This window comes from Equus caballus, chromosome 3 (genome assembly GCF_041296265.1).
Source record: "Equus caballus isolate H_3958 breed thoroughbred chromosome 3, TB-T2T, whole genome shotgun sequence".
NCBI lineage: Eukaryota > Metazoa > Chordata > Mammalia > Perissodactyla > Equidae > Equus > Equus caballus.
This window is the reverse complement of record NC_091686.1, coordinates 76788542-76815112: the sequence shown is the minus strand read 5'-3', so window position 1 is coordinate 76815112 and position 26571 is coordinate 76788542. Positions and strand designations below refer to the sequence as shown.

Genomic DNA, 26571 nt, shown 5'->3' with positions numbered 1-26571 from the left:
TGTGGAAATTATGCAGTGTACTCTGAAATAACCAATGGGCCACAGAAAAAATCATGAGGGAAATTAAAAAATATTTTTTAAAATTTTCTACTCCGTGTTATACTATTACGGTGTTTACATGTCTTAAATTTGTCCAAGCCCATAAAATGTACAATAGCAATAGTGAACCCTGACGTAAATTATGGACTCTGAGGGATAACCTGTCAATGTACATTCATCAGTTTTAACAAATATGCCACTCTAGTGGGGTATGTTGATAATGAGGGAGGCCATGCGTGTGTGAAGGAAGGAAGCCTAGGGGAAATCTTTGTACCTTCCTCTCAAGTTTCTTGTGAACCTAAAATTGCTCTAACTAATAAAGTCTATTAAAAATAATTTGAAATGAATGTACAACATACTAAATCTTATATGAGACAGGAAAGATAGTGCTTAGAGGATAATTTATGCCTTTTAGTGTGTACTTTAAAAAAGAAAATAAGATCTTAAATCAATAGCTTAATCTTCCACCTTAAGAAATAAGAAAAAGAAAAGCAATCTAAACCCGAAGCTAGAAGAAGGAAAAAAAAAATAATAAAAGTTAAAGTGAAAATAATAGAAACAGTAAATAGAAAAACAACAGAGAAAAATTAATGAAATCCAAAGTGTCTTCTTTGAAAAAAATCAACAAAATTGACAAACTTTTAGTTAGATTAACCAAGAACAAAGAGAAAAGACTTCAAATAATAAAATCTGTAATGAAAGAGGAGATATCACTAATGGCATCATAGAATAAACAGGACTAGAATTATATAATCTTTAATAAATGGACAAATTCCTAGAAAGACATAAACTACCAATACAGTGTTAAGAAGAAATAGAAATTTTAAATAGACCTATAACAAGTAAAGCACTGAATGAGTCATTTGAAAACTCTTCACAAAGAAAAGCCTAGACACAAAAGGTTTCATTGGTGAATTTTACCAAATGTTAAAAGAAGAATTAGTACCAATCCTTTACAAGTTCTTCCAAAATAATAAAAGAAGGGAAATACTTCCTAAATTCTTCTGAGAGATCAGTATCAACCTGGTACCAAAACCAGACCAGTAAATGACAAGAAAAGAAAACCACAGACTAATATCTCTTATGAATATCGACAGAAAAATTCTCAAAAAATAACAGCCAACTGAACTCAGAAACATAAAAAGCATTATGCACCATGACCAAAGTGGGATTTATTCTAGGAAGGAAAGGTTAGTCTAAAATCCAAGAATCAATCAATATCATACACAGCATCAGTAGACTCACGACAAAAAATAACAAACATATGATTGTTTCAATAGACACAGAAAATACGTTTGTGAAATCCAAGAATCTTTCATGATAAAAATATTCTACAACCCTGGGATAGAAAGAAACTCCTTCAATATATAAAGTTCATGTATGAAAAAATGCATGCTTAACATCATATTTAATGGAGAAAAGATCTTTGCTTTACCTGTCATATCAGGAATGAGACAAGTATGTCTGTTCTTCATACTTCTATTCAACATTTGACTAGAGGTTCTAGAACTGGCAAAAAATAAACAAAACAATAAGAACAACAAAAAAGAAAGGCATCCAAATTAGAAAGGAAGAAGTTAAATTGTCTCTACTCACAGGTGGCATAATCTTGTATATAGTAAACCCTAATGAATTTAAAAAAACCACTTAGAACTAGTAAAAGAGTTTGCAAGGTGGCAGAGTACAATATAAATATACAAAAATTAATCACATTTTATACACTTGCAATGAACAACTCAAAAGCAAAATTAAGAATACAATTCCTTTACAAAAGCAACAAAAGGAAAAAGTATGCGAACATAAATTTAACAAAAGTGAAAGTTTTATACACTGAAAAGTACAAAATATTTTTAAGGAAATTTAGATATGCCACGTTCATAGGGTGGAATACTTAGTATTACTAAATGGGAAATACTCCCTGAATTTATGTACAGATTCAACTCAATTCCATTGAAAATTCTAGTTCCCTTTCTTTTTTGAAAAAAAGTACAATTATTAAAATTAGTACTCTATAATGTGCTAATGTACTTATTTGTAAAGTCAATTGTTCACAAAGACTAATAACCTACTACATATTAAACACTAAAAAAAGTCATTGTTCTTGCTTGTTGTGAATCCATGAGTGCTGTGTGTGTGTGGGGGTGGGTGTGTGTGGGTGTGTGTGGGTGTGTGTGTACGTGTGTGTAGGGGCAGAGAGAAGATGTCCCTCTGTTATACATAAATATTCTTGTACTACACAGTACACTTTATATTTAAAAATCTTTTTAATAATTAACTATGAAAGATATAATTTGTGAAAATTTCGTCTTCATTTAATCTTATCTTCATCTTATGTTTGCTATATAGAAATAAAGTTTATTTGAAATATTTATCTGCAGTAAAACAATCTTCACTTGAGATCATAAGGAATCAGAGTGCTTCTTTCATCTGTTTCTGACACAGAAGGATATAATCACTTTTATTTATTTTATTTATGATAAAAGAAAGGGAGAGGTTAAAAGAAACACATTTTTAAAATTTCTGTTTTATTTTGTTATGTTTTAGAGTGCACTACAGTTTTTTTAATAGCTAAAATATGTAGTAGTTTCATAAGTAAAACTAGATATGCCTTTTATTTTTTATTTATTAATTTTGGTGAGGAAAACTGGCCCTTAGCTAACATCTGTTGCCAATCCAACTCTTTTTTGCTTGAGGAAGATTGTTGCTGAACTAACATCTATGCCAGTCCTCCTCTATTCTGTATAGGATGATGCCACAGCACGGCTTGATGAGCAGTGTGTAGGTCCACTCCTGGGATCCAAACCTGCGAAACCCGGGCCACTGAAGCAGAGCGAGCAAACCCAACTTCCACACCACCAGTCTGGCCCCTAAATATGCCTTTTAATAGTCACATTGAATAGGATACTCCAATTAAGAAATATTTCAATAATGAAACATTTCAAATAGAGATTATGAAAGATATATAACGTTCTTTGTGAAAATTATACCTTTTTACATTAAGAAAATTATAGTAAAATGTTCCCAGTTAAATTACTTAGGTATTTCATCAGAAAGCTTATGCAAGATGGAAAAAATTCTTTAATGGAAATAAAATATGTGTGAGTCAAATTAACAGTATTTAATGAGATATTTTTCATAAAATTATTAAATGATATATTGATTTAGAATAAGATTGTAGTAAGTTATTTTTATTAGGTGTTTAACAATTCAAAGAAAATAATTCTCATGAATATTGACACATATTTACAATAAAACATCGAAGAAATTCAAGCCAGAACCATTCAGAATCTTAGGCTCAGTAGACAACATGAGATAAAAATCATTAGTTGTGATGGTTAATTTTATGTGTTAACTTGACCGGGTCACTGAGTGCCCAGAAATTTGGTTCAACATTCTGGGTGTGTCTATGAGTGCTTCTGGATGAGATTAGCCTTTGTTCTGGAAGACTGAGAAAAGCAGATTGCCCTCCCTAAAGTGGGTGGGCCTCATCCAATCTGTTGAAGACCTGAATAGAACAAAAAGGTAGAGTAAGTGTAAATTCACTCTCTCTGCCTGACTCTCTTCAAGCTGGAACATTGGTCTTCTCTTGCCTTCGGACTCAAACTAGAATTATACCATTGGCTCTCTTGAGTGTCCAGCTTGCCAACTGCAGATATTGGGGCTTCTTAGCCTCCACAATCACATGAATCAGTTTCTTATGTTTTATATATTATTACATTATGTTATATAACAATTGTTTTATGTACTAAATATAATTATATATAACAGAAAATTACATACATCATATATTATGTGTGTATGTGTGTATCTTTATATATATCTATATCTCCCTTTGGTTCTGTTTCTCTGGAGAATCCAGAGTACTATACCAGTGTGTTGCAACTATGTGGCAGGGGCTCATACATGAGATGGAACCAATCTAGTAAAATTAGATACAAGGTGAAAAAAAATATTAAGGCCAGTGGCAAAGTTTTCTTGAGATTAAATCAACTGGAAAGCTTGCCTTTAGACTCCTTGCATTCTTGTGTGAGAGCTGGAAAGATATTTAGAAAACCAGCATAATAATACAAAAAGAGGAGGAATATTTGTATTTACCTAACGCCAAACCAATATGGAGATAAGGTCCAAATCTCTTTTCTCACAAAAGAACCTTTATTTTAGACTAGGTTGTTTTCTGTATTAAACATGTATATCAACTTATTCATATTATGTCAAACCCAAAATTGCACCAGAAAATGTTAAGCAGGCAAGCAAGACTATTCAAGTTTGTTGCTACAGAGGAGAGAGGCTGGAGTGCAGTCTGACCTCGCCTCCACTGAAACATATGTTTGAGAGATTCAGTAGTGGAGAATTTGGCTTTTCCCAAAGAAAAAGTATGCTTTGTCTTATCTACACGACAAGTGGTATTTTTACAACTTGGAGCAAGACACTCGCCAAAATTGGGTTCCTGCCCTCCCACAGAGACTGGGATATAAGGCACTGTCTTCCTAGATGATTATATTTCAAAGAGATGGGTGCCTGGTCCTCGAGAAAAACAGTCCTAGGTTGTAAAACTGGCAAAAGACTTTTTAAAAGATTTACATCTCAAAGAGGCAAAAAAAGGATTTACAATTACAAGATTTGGTTTTGGTTTTGGTTTTATTTTATTTTGCTTTTTAAGTAAACACCCTAAGGAAAGGAAGGTCGGGGTCCTAGAGTCGGGTAAGAGCCAGTCCAAAGTTTCATCAAACTGAGGGGAACATTAAGGCCCTGTTGGTCAATTGATAATAAATCTCCTCTCATTATTAAGGGAGAAATCAAAATAGATCACTTTCTTCAATTTTTTTAATATAGATCATAATTTCTCAAAACTTTAAAACATATGTAACAACAGCTAAACACTTAATAAATTTAAGCCTTTTCTGGATGTAGTTGGACTATTTTTCTTAAGTGAAAGAAAGGATGATAATAGCTATTAATAACTCCATCAAAATTTCATTGTCAGACATTCAATAACTCATTCAAATAATGAATACCTCCAACTTCTCCATTTAAGAATATTTTGAAAATCAGTGTGCTGGCCTTTATTAATGTTATTTGCTGTTCTAGGGAAACTAACAATTTAGACTGAGGTGGAAATAAAGAAACATGGCTTAGCTAATTAGGATGATTTAGAGACGTTTAAATTTTATATAAGATTCTCACAGATTGTATTATGCAGAATATATTAATATACTATATCTTCTTTTTTTGTGTTTTGTTTTCCCAAATGCCTTATAACTACAAAACTACAAAGCAGATTCTACAATTGACACACAATTTATATGTGGGATGGTACCTTGGGAGAAAGAAAATCATTTAGCTGTATCATTGTCGTTTAGCGGTACAAAGATCATGCTGGAATAGCTGTTTGTCTACTTTGCCAATTTGAGTAAAGATGTTGTAATAAAAGTGAGAGCCAACAGGGGTAAAAAAAATCTCACGTGTGTCTTAAACGTTCACATGGAAGTGGAGAAACACTGCACTCTTATTGCTCTTAAATTCCTCCTTTATTTTATCTGAGCATTCCTCTGTGCGCTTTCAAGCCCAGCAGGGAGTTTCAGAAAGAGGCAATAGAGAAGAGACTTGAGAAGCCAATATCTGAATAATTTAGGTGGCACTAAGGAGAACTGGGAGTCATTAAAAGGCACTATCTAAGAGCAAGAGCTTCAAGTTGTGAGTATCATTAGTGTGAGATCCAATATAAAGCAATCAGGAATTCCCTTATAGGCCTGGCCACTGAAACTGTGGAGCATAGCTATTCCGTAAAATGCTGCAGTTGGTTCTGCCTAGAGCAAAGCCTGCCGTTACGAATGCATCCAAATTTATTCACAGGCACCTGTAAGCCGCTTTTTTCTTTTTTTTTTTTTTTTTTTAAAGAGAGAATCGGTATTTAGACTAAGGACAATGGCCTTTCATGCAGGTGAATTGACTATGGTATTGGGTTTATCATCATGATATTTTCATCATCCTTCTCCTCTTCGTCATCATCATGCAGGTCCTTAAAAGAGAATTAATCTTTTTAAACCTACCACAGTCTTCCTTCCTGACTTTCACCACCTCTCACTTTACAAAAGAAGAACCGAGTTTTTATGTGCACAGGATTTTGAAACATTTGGGAAATGGTAGAAATCATTATGGCAGATGCATAAGAGAAGCTGAGAGAAATTTATGTGCCAAAGATGGAGGGACAAATGGCAGCTGTTTTACACTTCTTTCCTTAGAGTGTTGATAACTAAAAATGCTAATATCTTTGGGCTATTGCACCCACTTGTTCTTCACTGATTTGAAATCCCCGAAGGAAATTGCATTTAAATTAAAATCTATTTGCGTCAACAGCAAGATGTGAAAACAGACATTAGTGACTAAGGCAAAATTAACATTTAATTTAGCCTTTTTTTCTTTTTAGTCAAGAAGAAAATACCAGGAAGGAAAAAATATTTCCTTTTGGTACTGAGAGAAATGTAAGAATGGTGTAGAAAACGACAATTAGATTGACCTCCAGACCAATAGAAAATGAGTATCTATTAATTTCTGTTCACTAGAATATAGTGTATTAGAACGGTCTTGATATTTTCTTTTATATTTGGTGGAGTTTTCCCCTGAAATTTTGGGGAAGTTTCTTGGTCACTATTTTTCTCTGTGGGAATGCGTAACAGATTCAATATTTTTGAGATAGGAATGTTCCATTTACCATTTTTTCTTCTGTTGATTTTGCCAAGCTGTGTTTTATTTTATTTTTTGAAGTGTCTGTCCATTTTATGTAAGTTGTCAACTGTATTGGGATAAAATTTTTCATATTTTGTTATTATCTTTCAAAACGACTCGAAAGTGTGCAGTTATTCTCTCTCATGCCCCCACTGCCCATTTTTATTGCTAATATTAGCAGTTGCTGATTTCTTTCTTTTTTTCTTTTCTTTACCTGTAACATTCTAGAGTTTTATAAATTTGATCAGTGGCTCAAGCTTTTGGCTGAATTGATTTTCTTTTTTGAACGTTTGTTTTCTAGTTCACTGAAAAATCATTATTGTTTTCTTTCTCTACTTTGATTTGCTAACCTGTGTCTCCCTATGGAGATAGTGGCTTTGATCAATTATGTAAAGTCTTTCTTGTTTTTTGCTATATATATACAACTGCATTTATAAATTTCTCTTAAGTCACTGTTTTAGCTGCATCAAACATGCATTTATATATAGTGATGCCATTGATATTGATTTTAAAATATTTTCTATTTTTTCCAATATGTTTCATTGCGATTTCTTCTCAAAACCATAAATAATGCAGACAGGTATTATGTTATTTCCATCTAGTTGGAGATTTCTAGTTGTCCTAATTCCACTATGATCAGAAAATTCGTCTCATATTATGCCAATCCTTTGAAATATTTTGATGATATCTCTATGGTTGAGCATATAGTCAATTTTGCTAAATGGTATAATTCATTTTATGTGAAATGATGCATATTGTATCATTTTGCGACAGTGCTCCAAAAATTTATCTATGTAGATCAAGGTATTAATTTTTTTCATAACTCCTTTACCCTTATCATTACTTAATTTTGTCTGCTTTTTCTAGTTATTGGAGGTGTTTTAAATTTTTCCATTATGATTATGTGTTTCTATTTCTTCTTTTATTTCTGTCAATATTTCCTCCTTTATAAATTATAACAATATAATGTATGGTGTATGTACATGTAGGAGTATGTCACTTGATATTTCTTTTACTGTAGTAAAACTTTTGCCCTAAAATTTTCTATGTGTAATATTAGTTTGGCTCAACCAGTTTTCTTTTATTCAGTGTTTTACACGATATAAATATTTTTCCATTCTTTTATTTTAACCTCTCTGTGTTTTATATTTAAGGTATTTCTCTTATAAGCAGCATATTGTTAGGTAGTTTTGGTTTATCAATTTTTTTCTTAATATTTTAGTTGCAATATGTGACTAATTAATATTTAATATAATTACAGATATGTTTGGATCAGATCTATCTTTTTACTATTTTTAGTTTTTCTATCTGACTTAGGCTTTTGGTGTCCCTTTTTTCTCTCATATAGTGCCTGCTTTTAGGTTACTCTGTGTTTTCTGGTAGGCCATATTAATGGCTCTCATTAATCTCTTTGTATATTCTTTTACTTCTGTCATAGGATATACATACTTTAACCTTTAGTCACAAAGTAGCCCTAGATCAAATTCCAGTCAGGTTCCTCTGAGCCTTCTTCTTGACTAGGCCTCAACCTTGGCCTATAAGAGTTACAACTCCCAGCACCCTCCATACTAAGAGACTTGAATAAACACAAGCATAGTTTCTAACAGCTCAAGGCTATGTCCCTAGGATGATGACCCCAGCCCTTTTAAATGCCTGGTTGAGAAAGGTCAACATTGCCAAAAGAATTTACTGTTGTTCTAACCAAAGCTGGTCTATGGGCTCCTGATCTCTCTTTTCTGAGAGCATTTACTTTAGAAAACTTGCAGTTCTAAGACCTTTCTCTATGTCTTTGAGATGTATCTTCTACAACCCAGGAATATTCTTCTCAAGGAGTTGGGAGCCATGCTTTTGGAATGTAAAAAAAAAAAGATAGAGCTCCAGTTATCCAGTCTCTGTGGGCAGGTAGGAGCCCAACTTTGATAAGCACCTATTAGCACACACAGGTGGCCTAATCACGTAGACTAACTCCCCCACCCACTTTTTCTACTGCCCTGGCTTTGTTCCAGCCCTGGCTCTTTCTTCTTCCTTTCTCCTTTTGAAATGCCTGGTCACATCTGCACAGATCAGAGTTGTGCTAGTCTCTTTCCTCTACTGCAACAGCCTGCATAAAATCTGTCTTACTGCCTTTAACAAGTGTCTCGCTTTGTTTTTTCTTTTACAGTAGATAATGCCCCTTTTGCAAAGTGATTCTAACATGTTAAACCTCAACAGCAGTATGTGAAGATTCTGCTTGTTCCACATCCTCACCCACACTTGGTATTTTTCTATCTTTTTTTTCTTTTTGTTGTTATTTTAGTAGATATATGGTGGCATCACACAATTGTCTATTTCTCATTTCTCAGGTAACTAGTAAAATTGAATATCTTTCCATGCACTCGTTAGTCATTTGGACACCATCTTCTGATAAATTCTTCTCCTCATTTAAAAACTGTTTCTACTTTTTTATTATAGGTCCTTTGCATATCCTGGAGACGAGTCCTTTGTCAGATTGATGGATAGCACTATCTTCTTCCACTCTACGGTTTGCCTGGTTACACTATTAAAAGTGTCTGTTGACCAACACATTTTACTATGCTCTCATAAATGAATATTTTATATTTTTAACATTTAGCACTTTCTGTGTTATATTTAGTAGGAAAGGTTTTTTTCTATGATTAAGTCCAAAAGCTTTTATATTACTTATTTAATCTTCAAGGTAGTTGACATCTATTTTCAAATATGGTGTGAGTTAAGGGTTAAGATTCTATTATTTCTCCATAGGAACATTCCCTTTACATAACACTTTTCGTTGAAAATACCATCTGTTCCCCACTGCGCTACCATGTCAACAATGTCATAGATCAGTAAATACTTGAGTCTAACTTTGGACTATTTTTTTCCATTAGTCTATTTACCTTTGTACCAAAACTTCAATGTCATATTTAGTATAATGTTATAATAGGTTTTTAAATTCTTCTGCAAAGTTATTTAGCCAAATGTGAGGTCTTTTATTTTCATACTAATGAAACTAACATTCACACTATTAACACTAGCTTGTCAAATTATGCATGTGCACATACTTAAAAATATACAAATACTGCAGGGAATCAGATCAGAATTCAATAAATTTATCGATCAATTTCAGGAGTACTTAATTGTTTACAATATTGAGTCTTCCAGGATCACAGAATATCACTTAGAATTATGGTCACGTTCTTCATGCTAATTGTTTTAACTTAAAATTTAAATTGCCTATGTTAATATAACTGGCTGTTTTTTTTCCATAAAATTTTAACTAATTTATCTGAGCAAATAGTTTCCTTCTCTAGTCAACAGCCTTACCCTGTTAACAGTTTGGTAACCTGAACAAAGAGACTGCTAGTCAGGATAAGAATTTACATTTCAAAAGTTGCCTCAGACTCTCGCCTTGCAAAGTCCACCAAGCCTAACCTGTTGTATCATGAATTTTGCCCAATCTCAACCAATTCAACATCTTCTTAAACCATTTGACTTCAGACTAAAATATCCCATGAACATCCTTTCTTAATGTCCCCTTCTGAGACACCAACTGCTAAGATCTTTTTGAAGTAGGCTCTCATTTGCTGCAGTAATTTAATATAGTCAGCTTTGCTAGATCAACAGATTTTAGGTGATCTATGTGGAAGAACTAGCAGCTGACATTTGGGTTCATTTAATATCATGCACGCCATTCAATAAGTGCATTCTAATGTCGTTACATATTTTGTTGCTTTTAAAAATGGCGCCTTTATGCTCCACTTCTGCAGCCGGGTTCAGTTCCCAGGTCCAGACGTACACCACCTGTTGGTGACCATGCTGTGGCAGTGATCCACATACAAAATAGAGGAAGATTGGCAACAGATATTAGTCAGGGTGAATCTTCCTCAGCAAAAAAAAAAAAGGGGGCCTTTAAGAATATTAATTTAACATAGGTCTCATCATAAATTATAGAAACAATAAAATAAAATGGAGAAATTATTATAATTCTTTTTCTTTAATTTTCCTCTTTGATGAAAAAAAGCAATGTATCTGTCTTGTAAGCTATTATTTAATTGTCCATTGAAGGGGGTAGTTTATGATAAAATTAAAGACATTTTTAAAAAAACACACACCTGGACAACATGTTTTTTGATACAAGTCTGATTTTATTATATCTTCCATTCAAAGAATCAACGTTCTCTTTAGCTTCAGCTTATAAGCAATTTTGAAATTTATTTTGAAGAAAATTGTAATCCTTAGATAAACTATTGTGACTAGACATCATATTCCATTACAATTCAGCCAACTTTAATGAATTAATCAATTAGCTAATTAAACAATTAAATATTCTCAACTATTTCTTCAAAATTTACATAACTGATTTTTAAATGTCATATATTGATCTTATTGGTCAAATTTTCTGGAATTAAAAAAAAAAATGTTTAAACTCAATCAGAGGGGCCTTCCCCATGGCCGAGTGGTTAGGTTTGCACACGCCACAACTAGAAGGACCTGCAATTAAGATATACAACTATGTACAGGGGGCATTTGGGGAGATAAAGCAGAACAAAAAAAAAAGATTGGCAACAGTTGTTAGCCCAGGTGCCAATCTTTAAAAAAAAAAACCTCATTAAGAACGTTATATTATATTGTATTAGATAGTTACAATAGGGTTTTGCCTAGGCATTTAATTTTATTGTAACCCTTTAGTCTTGGCTACTTAGATTCATTACTGATTTACTACTTGTGGATTGTGCTAACATCTACCTCATTTCAAATTCATTGAGGTAACTCCATGCCAACATAGTCAACAGTCCGACCTGATTTCCTCACAATCTTTATGTTCTAACTATTTTCAGGGCAACATTTCACAATTCTTGATTGCTAGTGCCGTACCAGAAACAGCTGACGCTGGCTCCCGTCAGCCTCCAAGAGCCAGTTGTGCGCATCTTACCCCTCCTCTCAGCCCAGTACCCTCACTTTGGAAGCTTTTATTTACTCTGATGAAACCTACAAACACTATAAAGTAGGGCTTTTTGCTTTTACTGGACACGATTTTATTTTCCTGTGTACCCATAATACTAGTTGACAATATGGTTTTAAGGTAATTGTTTTATGGTACTACAGATAGTTAAAAATTCACACACACACACACACAGAACATTATAGTATTTCCTGCTTATTCACCTACTCACTTTGTTAGAAGCCAGAAACAAATGATTAGATGAAATTCTAATTATTAGTTAAACTTCTTTAGGAAACACAAATGTTGTTTTTAATCTAAAGTAACAAAGCAAAAAGCTATTTGGCAACGTGAAGCTTTCCTCGCACAGTTAGCTGAGGGAGCCCATGTGTTCCAGGTCTTCTGATTCCTCAGTCATTGCTGGCCAGTGACCTTATCATAAATTATTCTTCTTCAGAGAAATTAATTATCTTTGGAAGCACTGCAACCCTCATCAAGTTTTTAAATACTGTAAATATCAAACTTCACAATCATTCACAGCGACAAAAAGAATCATCTCTAGGCTTCTTTTAATAAAAAACTAATCAGGACATTTGAAAAGCCATCTTCTACTGGACTTGTTTTGAAAGACTGTGACAGAATATTTTAAAGTAAAAATGTCCAAAGTAATCCCCAGTATTTGTATAAATATGGCACAAAATAACGTGCCATATTTATTTTATTACTTTAAATTACACTTTAATAAGCTCATATACCCATAGAATAATGAGAAGGCCACTTTACTAAGGTATCAACAGAATTAAAAACTTGTTTTATGCCAAATTTGAAGATAACCTTCTAAACAGCTTAAATTAAATTTCCATCTCGGTAAAAATATGGCTATCTACTCTTACACATCCTTCATTCTAGCACGTGCTTGGAAATGACTGCCTGCCCGGCACTATTGTAGTAACTGGAGATAAAAAGTCAGGAGACTTTAAGAATAAGAATATACACATGTAAGTTAAAATTTATGGATGACAATGGGTATAATCCATGCATTATTAGCTTGGAAAGATATTTTTGTTATTTATTTGTTATTAAATTTACATTTGAAGTTAATCTATTTGGAATATTAAAAGTCACAATCTTAAATTCAAATTGAATAAGTTTCTGTTGTGATATATAATTGCAGTTGAATAATTATATGGATTTTAAAAACTTTCTGTAGTCATTCACACACATATATGTTTAAATTACATTTGCTTTTGATTCTTAAAAAAATAAAATTTAATTATTGAATCTTAAGAGAATTGCATTATTTTCTTAGAATTAAAAACTGCAGCATAATTATTTTAAAGGGAATAAAATTTATGACCAAAAGCATTTATAGATTATTTATGTATTTTATAGATCAACCAAAGAGAGGTACACTTGAATATGTGTTTAACTTTTTCAACATTTGAACAAATGCTTTAAAAATTTAGTTGAAAGTGCCAATATACAATGTCTTTAAATATTTTCTGTGGTTTCTGGGACTTGCAGAACCATAATTTTAAAGAACATAATGTGCATAATTTGGATATTAGGTAAAGTCCACACAACATCAAAACCACTGCATTCACATTTTATTCCTTATGTATCTTTATATTTTCAAAGCTATGTTTCCTTAATACCTTTTGCAATAGATAATCTTTATCATAAGATGTTGCATGCTAAATTATGGGTGTTCTACTTTTCTCTCACTGGATTAGTCAATTTTTTAAATATTCTTGTATCTTCTAGAAAATATTAATAAATTTATATGCTTTATAAATGCTTAATATTAAGATTAGCTTTATTTTCTCTTACTTTCCACATTTTCCAAAGAGGAAATAATAAGTATTAGAGAATAATTCTGATCAGATAATTCCAAAATTTTTAAATAGAGTGAGCTCATACAGTGGACTCATAGAGTTGCATGTTTTTTGCTTATTGTCCAAGTCAGAAAATCCACTCAATGATTTAAAATGAGAAAAACAACTAGTTTTTAAGGCAGTTCTTCACTTTCACATTATTCAGATATATATACTTATATATATATACTATATACACACAATATCTTTAAACCTATTCAAATATTTCCAAATTTCTCCCACGCTTAACTATTTTGTAAATAAATTCAATATGTGATATGGTAATTTTCAAAATAGTAATATGCTAAATTATAAAAATTTTGATATAGAGCTAGAATTTTGTCTAAGATATTTTAGGGGAAAAAAGACAGATGAAATTTTTCTCTGCTGAGCTGGTCTTTAGCTGCTTTTATTTCTAGCCAGTCTTCAGATATATCCACACAGTTGTCCAAACACATCACCTACAAAGTAAGGTTGTATTCTCTACAGACATGTTTGAAGGGACTAGCTGCAGGCCAGCCCTGTGGCCAAGTCGTTAAATTTGCCGGTTGGGATCCTGGCCGCTGACCTATACATGGCTTGTCAGGCCATGTTGTGATGGCATCCCACTTACAGGAACTAGAAGGACCTACAATTAGGATATACAACTAGGCACTGGGGCTTTGGGGAGAAAAAAAAAGAGGAAGATTGGCAACAGATGTTAGCTCAGGGCCAATCTTCCTCACCAAAAAGCAAAAAAATAAATAACAAAAAGAAAGGACTAGCTCAAATCTTTCCCATTTCACACATCAACCTTTGAATCTGTCTATATATTGGCAAGGTTAAAGGTCTCTGAAGGCTATAGAGTAATAGAAGACAGCTTATTAGTGTGGGATTTAAACATATGGTAGCTACTATTTCCAATATTAATTTAGAAGTGTATGCTTTTGAAAAATGTAATAAATTTATTCAAGAGAAAGCCTTAACAGGAGATTATCATAAAAGTGTTTGGATTTTTCCCCTCGGACCATATAGTTGCATGGCATTGAAAGGAGGGCATTGGGAACAGAATTTTAAAAAGTTCACAGTGATCCTTGCAAAAGAGATTTGATGAATGTACGTGTGCTAATATTGTAAAGGATAGGGAACTGGCAGCAGAGTGCAATAGCTGGATAGCCTCACTGGGTGCACTTTGGAAGTTTATGTTCCCTTGCAGGACACTTCCTTATAAGTAACACACATATACCTATTGATCCACAATGCCTGCTCCAATATATATCAAGTTTTCACATGTCCATTTTCCTGTTTCTGGATAGTCTGCTCTGTTCCATTAAACAATTTTGTTTTTGATCATTCTTGTTTCTGCTCTTACACAAACATTTTAGAATTAACCTGTAGATTTACACACACAGTGTTGCAATTGTGTTTGGAATTATACTACCATTTTGGGAATTTTTTTTTTTCTGAAGATTGGCACCTGAGCTAACAACTGTTGCCAATCTTCTATTTATTATTTATTTATTTATTTATTTCTAAAGATTGGCACCTGAGCTAACAACTGTTACCAATCTTCTTCTTCTTTTTTTTTCTGCTTTAGCTCCACAAATCCCTCTGGTATATAGTTGTGTATTTTAGTTGTAGGTCCTTCTAGTTGTGGCATGTGGGACACCGTCTCAACATGGCCTGACGAGTGGTGCCATGTATGCGCCCAGGATCCGAATCAGTGAAACCCTGGGCTGCCGCAGCAGAGCACGAGAACTTAACCACTCAGCCACAGGGCCGGCCCCCAACAACCTGGGAACATGTAAAGGCTTATTATAGTGAGTCTTTTAGTCCATGGGAATGAGGTATCTGTATTTGTTTAACTATAAACTAATGCCTTTTAATAAGTTTTGTGATTTCTTCTATAAAGGTATTACACATTTCTGCATAAACTTTTTAATTTTTTTAGAAATATGAATAGTTTTCTTAAACCGAATTTTCTAAGCAATTTGCACTGGTTTGTAGAAGTGTAATTGCCTGTTTGACATGGATTGTTTTTTCTTTCTTCTTTTCCTCAAACCCCCCAGTACATAGTTGTATATTCCAGTTGTAGGTCCTTCTGGTTGTGCTATGTGGGATGCTGCCTCAGCATGGCTTGATGGATGGTGCTAGGTCCACACCCAGGATCCAAATTACTGATATCCTAGGCTGCCAAAGCAGAGCACGCAACTTAACCACTGAGCTACAGGGCCAGCCCCAGTTTGATGTGGATTTTGTATCTAGAAAACATTTAACATTTTAACTGCACTGTTTTATTGAACTAGCTCGGACTCTAGTTTAATGTTGAACAGGTAGTTTTTCTATTAAGATTTTTCAGGTTCCTTAAAATTTTTCAGGAGATTTCTCTCTTACTTTCATTTGAAAGATATGATAAAAGATTAATTTGAATTGTTTTGAAAAGAATTACCAACAGAGCTAGACTCCCGCTGTAAATACTGACAATGTCAGATGCTCTTTGAACAGCCTCATTTGTGGCAAAGATGTGGGTATTTCTCCCTTCTGGACAATGAGAACCGTAAAAATGTCTGCGGAACCTTTCTGGGAGAGATTTTGTATTGATATTAAAAGAAAAGAGAGACCCCAAAACCAGTAACTCGAATCTCATCATGAGATTAGACAAACTCTATGTTAAGCGACATTCTGCCAAATATTCCGCTGTATGGCCATACCACAGTCTATCAATTCATCTATTGAAGGAAATCTTGTTTGCTTTCAAATTTGGGCAATTTTGAATAGAGCTACTATAAACATTCATGTGCAGGTTTTGTGTGGATATAAATTTTCAGCTCATTTGGGTAAATACCAAGCAAAGTGGTTGCTACATCACATGGTAAGAGCATGTTTAGTTTTGTGAGAAATTGCTAAACTATCTTCCAAAGTGGCTGGCATGTAACTTTTCTCGAAAAGACTTTTAGAAGGAATTTTAGAACTAAGTTTTTTACGGACAGAGATCAAGGCCGGAAATCTGGGTGAAATGTATTATGAGGAGTAGTTAGTAGTTAGGTCAGGAAATTGCACCATATCAAGTCAGAATTTCCATTCTTGAGCAAGAATATCAAGTAAGAAAATATGAGACTTCACGTTGGGAGATAGATAAAAAGACCTGCTATTTGAAGACAGTGTAACCAATCAACTAAACAAACAAATTAAGAGAGGGAAAGAGTTGTAAAGAATGACCAAGAGCAGGGGAACTTCTCTGAGAAGTGAAAATTTTATTAAGGATTGAGGTAAAATATTGTATTTTTTCTTTTTTATGAGGAAGATGAGCCCTGAGCTAACATGTGCTGCCAATACTCCTGTTTTTACTGAGGAAGGCTGGCCCTGAGCTAACATCCATGCCTATCTTCCTCTACTTTATATGTGGGATGCCTACCACAGCACGGCTTGCCAAACGGTGAGTAAGTCCGCACCTGGGATCTGAACTGGCGAACCCTGGGCCACAGAAGCAGAACGTGCGAACTTAACTGCTGCACCACCAGCCTAGCCCCCAAAATACTGTACTTTTAATGAACAGTTCCAGTTTTTGGTCAGTCTCTTTCCTTTACGCTATTGTAAAGCAATATTTCCCTGGGATCACCAAGGACTTCAACTACAGCCCTGCCAGTATTACAGAACAGACAGAGTGTAAAATAAATACTTTTCTGAAAAGTTAACTACAGGTTGATGTAATGTTAAAAGGGAAACGCAGATCTTTGTCATCATCACAAGATCAGATTGGAGAAGAATGGAACATTTCCCCAAATTAAGTTGTTGCTACTTTAGTAAGGTTTCTGGAATACACACCTTGCGTTATTCATAGTTGGCTTTTAGAAAAAAGAATACTGAAAAAGTGTTAAGAAATTTAAAAACGAAAAAACTCTTCTTTTCCAGTTAAAGAAAATTGAGAACTATAATCAGCCTTTATTTGTAATACATTGTCAGGGATAGATAAAACTATAATAGTTATTGACATAGGGAAATCTAGAAGAAATGAAGGTAAAATGACTTAGATCCTTGAAATATGCTCCTTATTTGAAAATAGAGTGCTTTATATGTGCTTTTAATTGATGTCAGAGAGGAAGTAATTCATTGACCTGTTTATGGACTAAGGAAAAAAATCATTAGGCACCTGATAATATTAGTAGAAAAAGGGGAGGGATATTCACGTTAGTTTAGATATTGGTTGTTTGTGAAAAATTCCAGAAGGATACAATCTAAATTTTTGATTGAACAAGTAGGGAGCAGATGTGAGTTAGTATGGAGAAATGGCTAATTATGCACACCAAGGGAAATGATTAGAATTACCTGCACACATATATAAATTAATCAGAACCTCTCTAGAGGTAGATCAGAGGAAAACTAAAGATGATTGAAAGGAAGTTTTGTTGAGGTGATCCAGAGTGCAAATAATATATTGAGCCTCACACATGCAGTAAGAGTTTCACTACTTTCAATCCGAAATTGATAATTTCTGCATTAAAGTATTTAAAGTGTTTAAAGACAGGTATTAACCACCAACTAACACATAAGTACCTATTTCTGATCAAAGAGGCTTTTGATTAGTTAAATAATAAGATTTCATTACCTGATTCAATTCATTTTCAAATTTTCCTTTTTCATTTCCTTAGAGAGTATAGCATATGACAACAAAGGTGATATATACATATATATGTAGTTTAATTGTTTCCAAAATATCTAAAAAATCCCCAAATGTAATAAAAGGAAATGTTTTAAGATTCCTGGAAGGACACTAACATGTTAATACCTTTCCAGTGAATAGATTTTATTTTCCCTAAATATTATTATTTATTCCTAATACTTCAAATACTATGGAGACATTTCATAATTAATTTTCAAATTCAACGTTTCATAATTCAGTGTTTAATTTTGTTGATTTTTTAGTTAACGGAACTAATTTTAGAACAGTATTACATTTACAAAATATTTGATAAAATAGTGAGAGAGTTCCCTTATATGCTCCACACACTATTTCTACTATTATTAACATCTCACATTAGTATTTTACATTTGTCACCATCAATGATCTAATTCTGATACATTATTATTATTAACTGAAATCCATAATTTACTCAGATTTCCTTAGTTTTTACCTAATGTCATTTTTCTGTTCCAAGAACTGATCCAGGATACTACATTATATTAATTTTCATGTCTCCATAGTCTCCTCTTGGTTGTAACAATTTCTCAGATTTTCCTTTTTTTTTGATGACCTTGACAGTATTAAGGATTACTAATCCTCGTGTTGCATGATGCCACTCTATTGGAACTTGTCTGATGTTTTTCTCATAATTAGGCTAAGTTTATGGGGCTTCGGCTGGAAGATCACACAGGGAAAGTGCCAATATCATATCATATGAAGGGTTCTTTTCACCAACGTGATTTATGATTGTTGATATTGACCTTGATGATTTATCAGGTATAGCCATTATAAAGTTACTTTTCACCCACTCATTTCAATACTATTCTCTTTGGAAAAAGTTGCTATGAGCTCCCAGACTTATATTCCCTTTCTTAAGGAAGGAATATCTATATTATTTATTTGGAATTCTGCACACAATTTTCATCAGTTGACAAATCGTTTTTCATGCTATAATAAGGTTATTTTGTCAGTACATATTTTCAGTATCTTGCTTTTATAGCTTTCTAGGGTTGACCCACTACTTCCATTTTGAAATTTAAAATTCATGAAGCTGATCTGGGTCACACTATAACCATGAAACTTAAACCATTCTCTGTAAATTGAGGAGGTTGTATGAGATCATCTCTAACGTCTTTTCAAGTGCCTATATTCTATGGATCTTATCAATCTTTAAGTTCTTCAAAATCAGCGTTCATTGATAAATTTTGCCTGTGATTAGAAAGTTCACTAACTTACTGGTTTCAACTACATCTGGAATGTATTTTTCAATTTATTCTGTATCTTGTCGCTTGTTAAACTTTTTCTAAAGTGTAATTTTGATCCTTTTATCAATCTGAAGATGAACAAACAAACAAACACATAGATATGAAAGACAGATTGGTGGGTACCAGAGGTGAAGGGGGTAGGGGGAGAGCAAAAGGAGTAAAGAGGCACATATGTATGGTGACGAATGGAAACTAGACTTTTGGTGAGAAACACCATGCAGTCTATGCAGAAGCTGAAATATAATGATGTATACCTGAAATTTACATAATTTTATAAACCAATGTGACCTCAATAAAAAAAAATCTAGTAGTAGTCTACCATTCCAATATCAAATATTAACAAATATCTAAGCAATATCTGATATAACAGTAGCCTTGTACCAACATATACTCACATACAGTTAATTCACACTATTAGCATAAATCCTAGCATATCATAAAATATTTCTTAATCTTATCCCTACAGGATTATAAACTTCTTGAGGATAGGGACTATGTGTTGTACAATTTCATAACCAGGACACCTCTCAGCATAGTATTTAGTACTTGGACATGTATTTAGAGATTCTCAATAAGTTATTTTTCCATTATATCCCATGTATCAGTCTCGGAGAGTTTGAAGAACATAGAATCCACCTTCGAAGAATATATAGTCCATTATAGTCCAGTGATGCAGACAGAGATACATTTCTGATATTATGTGTTGAGTCTTATGGAAAAGACACGAAAAATTTATGATAAGTGAAAGTCAAAGGAAGTCATAATCCAGATTAGAAAGAGTACTATAAAGTCTTTCTGGATTGGCAGAGGCTTAACTTTAATGTTAAAAGAAATTATGTAGAGTTATTTAAAATGAATTGTAGATAGGAGGAGGGCATTTAGGGAAGAGGGAATATTGTGGAAAACAGTTTGTTGCATCCAGAGGAGGACAAAGTAGAGAAGTAAACAGGATCAGATATTAAAAAGATCTTGTAGGTTATTCTATGTGGTACTACATTATCCTAAATATTATGGCAACTCACTGCATGATTTCTAGGTAGGTTTGTAACTTAGATAGTTTTCTGTTTTAAAGTATGTCTTATTGTAGTTTGTTGGAGGTGGTAGCTTGTAACAATAGGAAGTACGTGATTTGTTAAGAAACTACTGTGGTAATTCAGTTGAAGAAATATTAGAGCCTTTCCAGTTAGACTAAGATTGTTACTAGAATGATAGATCCATATCCTGGCCATGTGACTTTGAAGTGTTTCCTACTAGAATGAATGAAGTATATGCCCGTGGTTCACTGATATTGAGTTTGGACGTATGACTTGCTGTGGCCCATGAAATGTAGGCAAAGCAACAGTGTGCTAGTTCACGGCCAATAACTTAAAATAAATCACAGGTTTCCACTTGTCTTCTTGTTTTCTGCTATCCATCGTGGGAAAAACTTGTCCCAGGATGCTTCTCCACGTAAGCTGAAGAATTCTGTGGAGCAGACCTGAATCCAGCTTGTAGACTGAAATCAGGTCCAACAGATCCTAGCCAAATAGAAAATCACCTGCAGATCGTTGAGCAAGAAGTAAATGATTTTTGTTTTAAAATGCTGTATTGTTTTGTTTTGTGTTTTCGTTCTTGTGTTTTTTTTTGTTTTTTGTTTTTTTTCCCCAACTGAAAACTAAGTAGTACAAAGGAAGAGATGGGAACACTTCAAAGATATTTTGTTATGGCAGTATACTTAACAAGACTTGTATTTAATTGGAACTATGTTGTGAGGGAGAAAACAAGGACAAGTGGTTCCTCATATTTCTGGCTTGGACAATTTAATATAGAAAATGAGTGCTGGTAAGTGATATATACCAAGGTTTATTAAACTTAGTCCTTCCCCTCATATCCACATTTAATCCTCATTTCTATACTCATAACATTTATTGCCTGTTCAACTTTTTTTCAAACTTTATTTAAGCTTAAGATTTTAATATTCTCGAGGCCAGCCCAGTGGTGCAGTGGTTAAATGTGTATGTTCCACTTTGGCGGCCCGGGGTTCGCTGGCCCGGATCCCGGGTGCAGACATGGCACTGCTTGGCACACCATGCTGTGGTAGGCACCCCACGTATAAAGTAGAGGAAGATGGGCATGGATGTTAGCTCAAGGCCAGGCTTCCTCAGCAAAAAGAGGAGGATTGGCAGCAGATGTTAGCTCAGGGCTAATCTTCCTCAATAAATAAAAACTAAATAAATAAAAAAAGATTTTAATATTCTCCTTGACATCCCCCCAAAAATAAATTTGGAATCATTGCCAAGATGCAGTATTGTTGTGAACATCTAACTAAATAGTAATGATCATAAGGTAAATGTGGACAAGGATTATGTCTATAATTTAACTATTCTATGTTCAATACCTACTAGAGAGCAGACACTAAAAACATTTGATAAATATATGAATAAATGAATGAAGTATGTGTGAAGTGGAGTGACAGAATAAGGGAGAAAGATTGATAGGAGGCTTGATATTAAGTATTATATAATAATCATTATTTGTATTTATAACATTAATTTGGAGTTTTCAGAAATAAACATGTATTTATGTATATGTAAATATGCATATATATTTATATCAACTTTCAAGCACAAGTATATTACATACGCTATATAATATGAATTGTGATAATTTGAAGATGAAATTTTAATTGAAATAATATTTATTCTAGGCATGCTACATAGAGAATATACATTATGTTACATAATTAAATTATAAATATGATATTATGGTAAGCAAAACTATCTTTAATCTGTTATTTTACTACTGCATGGTCATAAAGAAAACTTCTCAACAAGTTACTTTTGCAAAATATCTTTCTCATAGTTAATTGTAGTTTATAAACACATCTTCAAATAATCCCCAAACCATGACTTGTTTGAAGTTTTAAAATGAACTTTAACATTCTGTTTTAGTGTGACTGTGTGTGTGAATATGCGAATCATATATTCAAGAAATCTTATAAAGAAGGATAATTTAAATCGAAAAAGCTAGCTTTAATGTCTTAGAACTAAAATTCATGAACTACTAAGGCAATTCATTTATTTATTTATCATATGCATATTAAGCATCAACTAGTACACCAGAAAAGAGCCAGAATGCTGGGGATGTAGAAGTTTCCTATGTTCAAATAACTCCCATTCAGTTCAGTGGATGGGGGTGGGAGGCAAAATTAAAAGTAATAACGTACAGTTAAAGAAGTGCTAAAATAAGCGTAAGCTTGTAAACCTATTAGAGACTGGAAGAGTATTAGTTCAGCCAGCCGAGGTATGTTGAAGGCAGCCTTCTACAGTGGGAGATATCCTCACTGGAGGTGTGAAATAGAAGGACATGAGCATGAATTTAAAAAGTCACCAAAAATTAGATTAAGAATTTACATGAATAATTTAAGTATAGAAACAAATTACTGGATAGGTAAATGCAAACCAGATATTCTGTAATACATATTGATCCTCCTCACCATATTTGTAAACAATTGACTTGAAACAAACTGCATTGGAATATAAAGCATTTAATAATCTTTTCTTAATTATTTGTAAATGCAAACAGATATTTAAATCCAAATTATCAGCAACTTGTTTCTGAGGGACTATTGACTATTTATAATCAATCACAAGCAATCAGTTGGAATTGATTATAAATAACAGATAGCTTTGACTATACCCCATACATTAAATGGGAAAATATTTATGTGATACTAATTGATTTATGTGTGTGTATGTCTGTGCATGTGTATGTAACCACATACTATACATAACTACTACAAGAATCACTGTGGAAAGCATTCGTTTTACTGTCTGGTCAATTTGAAGACAAAAATTCAGATAGCATTTTGTAGTTAAGCAGTGAAATATACATATATTTATGGTAGACTTTTATATCATAAAGTTATTGCAAACAAGTTTTAATAAAATCTATGTAATTTGAATAAGTAATATATGATGTACTTTGTTGTAAATATACTCAAATGTATTATGGACTATCATGTTTAGGTAAAATTTGCCATTATATTTTCTTTTTTTTTTTTAATGTTTTTATTTTTTCATTTTTTCATTTTAGTAGCTAACAAAGCAGTGTAAATAACTAATTTATTTTTGATATTATTAAGAACTTAGTTTTCAAAACATAGGTGAAACTTCACAAAGGTTCATTATATACAGCTTTTTTTACTTAATTTTTTTCCCAGCTTTGTTGAGGCATGGTTGACAAATAAAAAGGGTGTATATTTAGAATATACAGCAGGATTTTTTTTAAGGCATACAATGTGATGATTTAATATAGGTATATATTGTGAAGTGATTACACAATCAAGTTAATTAACTTATCCATCACCTGACATAGTTATTTTGTGTGTGTGTGATAACACTTAAGATCCACTCTTTCAAGTTGTGAGTGTTCAGTACCGTATTATTAACTATAGTCACCATGCTGTACATTAGATCCCCACAATTATTCATCTTAGAACTGAAAAATATAGCTTTTTATAATGACATGATTATTTCTTACGTGCTTTTTATTTTGTTTTGAAAATATTTCTGTCACTGTAATTGCTGTTTTGATCTCCTTACTGGTGATCAGTATATTCAAATTTTCTATATCTTCCTGGTCCAGTTTTGGAAGGTTGTATGTTTCTAAGAATTTATCCATTTCTTCTAGATTATCCAATTTGTTGGCGTATAGCTTTTCATAGTATTCTCTTATTATCTTTTGTATTCCTGAGGTGTCCGTTGTAATCTCTCCTCTTTCATTTATGATTTTATTTATTTGAACCTTCTCTCTTTTTTCTTGGTGAGTCTAGCTAAGGGTTTGTCAATTTTATCTTTTCGAAGAACCAGCTCTTGGTTTCACTAATGTTTTCTATTGTTTTTTTAGTCTCTATTTCGTTTATTTCTGCTCTGATTTTTATTATTTCCTTCCTTCTGCTGATTTTGGGCTTTGTTTCTTGTTCTTTTTCCAGTACCTTTAGGTGCACTTTTAGATTGTCTATTTGGGATTTTTCTTCTTTGTTGAGGTAGGCCTGAATTGCGATAAACTTCCCTCATAGAACCGCTTTTGCTGTATCCCACAGATTTTGGCATGTCGTGTTTTCATTTTCATTTGTCTCCAGGAATTTTTTTATTTCTTCTTTGATTTCTTCATTGACCCAATCATTGTTCAGTAGCATTTTGTTCAATCTCCACATTTTTGTGGCTTTTCTGGTTTTCTTTCTGTAGTTGATTTCCAGTTTCATACCTTTGTCATCAGAAAAGATGCATGGTATTATTTCGATCTTCTTAAATTTATTGAGACTTGTTTTGTGGCCTAATATGTGATCAATCCTGGAGAATGTTCCATGGGCATTTGAAAAGAGTGTGTATTCTGTGGTTTTTGGATGGAATGTTTTGTATATACCTACTAAGTCCATCTGGTCTAATGTGCCCTTTAAGGCGAGTGTTTCCTTATTGATCTTCTGTTTGGATGATCTATCCATTGGTGTAAGTGGAGTGTTAAAGTCCCCCACTATTATTGTGTTACTGTCTATTTCTCCTCTTATGTCTGTTAATAATTGCTTTATATATTTACATGCTCCTATGTTGGGTGCGTAGATATTTACAAGTGTTATATTTTCTTGTTGGATTGTTCCCTTTATCATTATGTAGTGCCCGTCTTTGTCTCTTATTACAGTTGTTGATTTAAAGTCTATTTTGTCTGATATAAGTATTGCTACCCCTGCTTTCTTTTCTTTGCCATTTGTATGGAATATCTTTTTCCATCCTTTCACTTTCAGTTTGTGAGTGTCTGTAGGTCTGAAGTGTGTCTCTTGTATGCAGCGTATACATGGATCTTGTTTTTTTATCCAGTTGGCCACCCTATGGCATTTGATTGGAGCAGTTAATCCATTGACATTTAAAGTAGCTATTGATAAATATGCATTTATTGCCATTTTGTCACTTTTTCTTTTTTTGGGGCCTTTTAGTAGTTCTTCTCAGTTCCTTTCTTTTTCTCTTGCTCTCTTCACTTGTGGTTTGATGGCTATCTTTAGTAATATGTTTGATTTATTTTGTCTTACTTTTTTTCCTGCTTGTTATAGGTTTTTGGTTTGTGGTTACCATGAGGATCCTATTTAATATACTATGCATATAACAGTCTATATTGAGTAGATAGACTCTTTAGCTTGACCTCTTTCTAAAAGGTCTACTTTTTCACTCCCCTCCTCCCACATTATATGTTTTTCACATCATATATAGTCTTTTGTTTAGTGTGTGTCTATCCATTACCCTCTTATCATTGAAATAGGTAATTTTAGTACATTTGTCTTTTAACCTTCATATTATCTTCACAGGTAGTTGATCTGCTGCCTTTACTATACTTTTACCTTACAAGTGATTTTATTGCCTGTTTTTTCTTGTTTTGGATTTTTTTGATAATTTTTTTTCTTTTATCTCTATTTGTGGTCATTGCTTTCCCACTTAAATAAGTCCCTTCAGCATTTCTTGTAGAACTGGTTTCTTGGTGATAAACTACTTTAATTTTTGCTTGTCTGGGAAGCTCTTTATCTTTCCTTCTATTCTGAATGACAGCCTTGATGGATAGAGTATTCTTGGTTATAGGTTTTTTTCCTTTTAGCACTTCAAATATGTCATGCCATTCTCTTCGCGCCTGTAGGGTCTCAACTGAGAAGTCTGCTGACAGCCTGATGGGCTTCCCTTTATATGTCACTTGTGGCCTTTCTCTTGCTGCTTTTAGGATTCTCTCTTTGTCTTTAATTTTTGACATTTTGATTATAATATGTCTTGGTGTGGGCCTCTTTGGGCTTCTTTTGTTTGGAGCTCTCTGTGCTTACTGAACTTGGATGTCTGTTTCCTTCCTCAGGTTAGGAAAATTTTCCTCTATTATTTCAACTAATAAATTTTCTGCCCTTTCTCTCTCTTCTCCTTCTGGGACCCCTATAATCCAAATGTTAGCATGCTTGATATTGTCCCAGAGTTCCCTAACACTGTTCTCATTCTGTCTAATTCTTTTTTCTCTTTTCTGTTCTGCTTTGGTGATTTCCTCTAATCTTTTCTCTAGCTC

General features: G+C 33.2%; 1 long non-coding RNA gene across 2 annotated transcripts in view; it reads left to right on the top strand.

Annotated features, from left to right (window-relative positions):
• Positions 1-26571, top strand: part of LOC138923467 (uncharacterized) — a 50110-nt gene that overhangs the window by 5987 nt on the left and 17552 nt on the right. For both annotated transcript variants that reach the window (XR_011437112.1, XR_011437111.1), the window contains exon 3: positions 9217-16993. This is a non-coding gene — a long non-coding RNA (uncharacterized lncRNA). The remainder of the gene's footprint in view (positions 1-9216; positions 16994-26571) is intronic.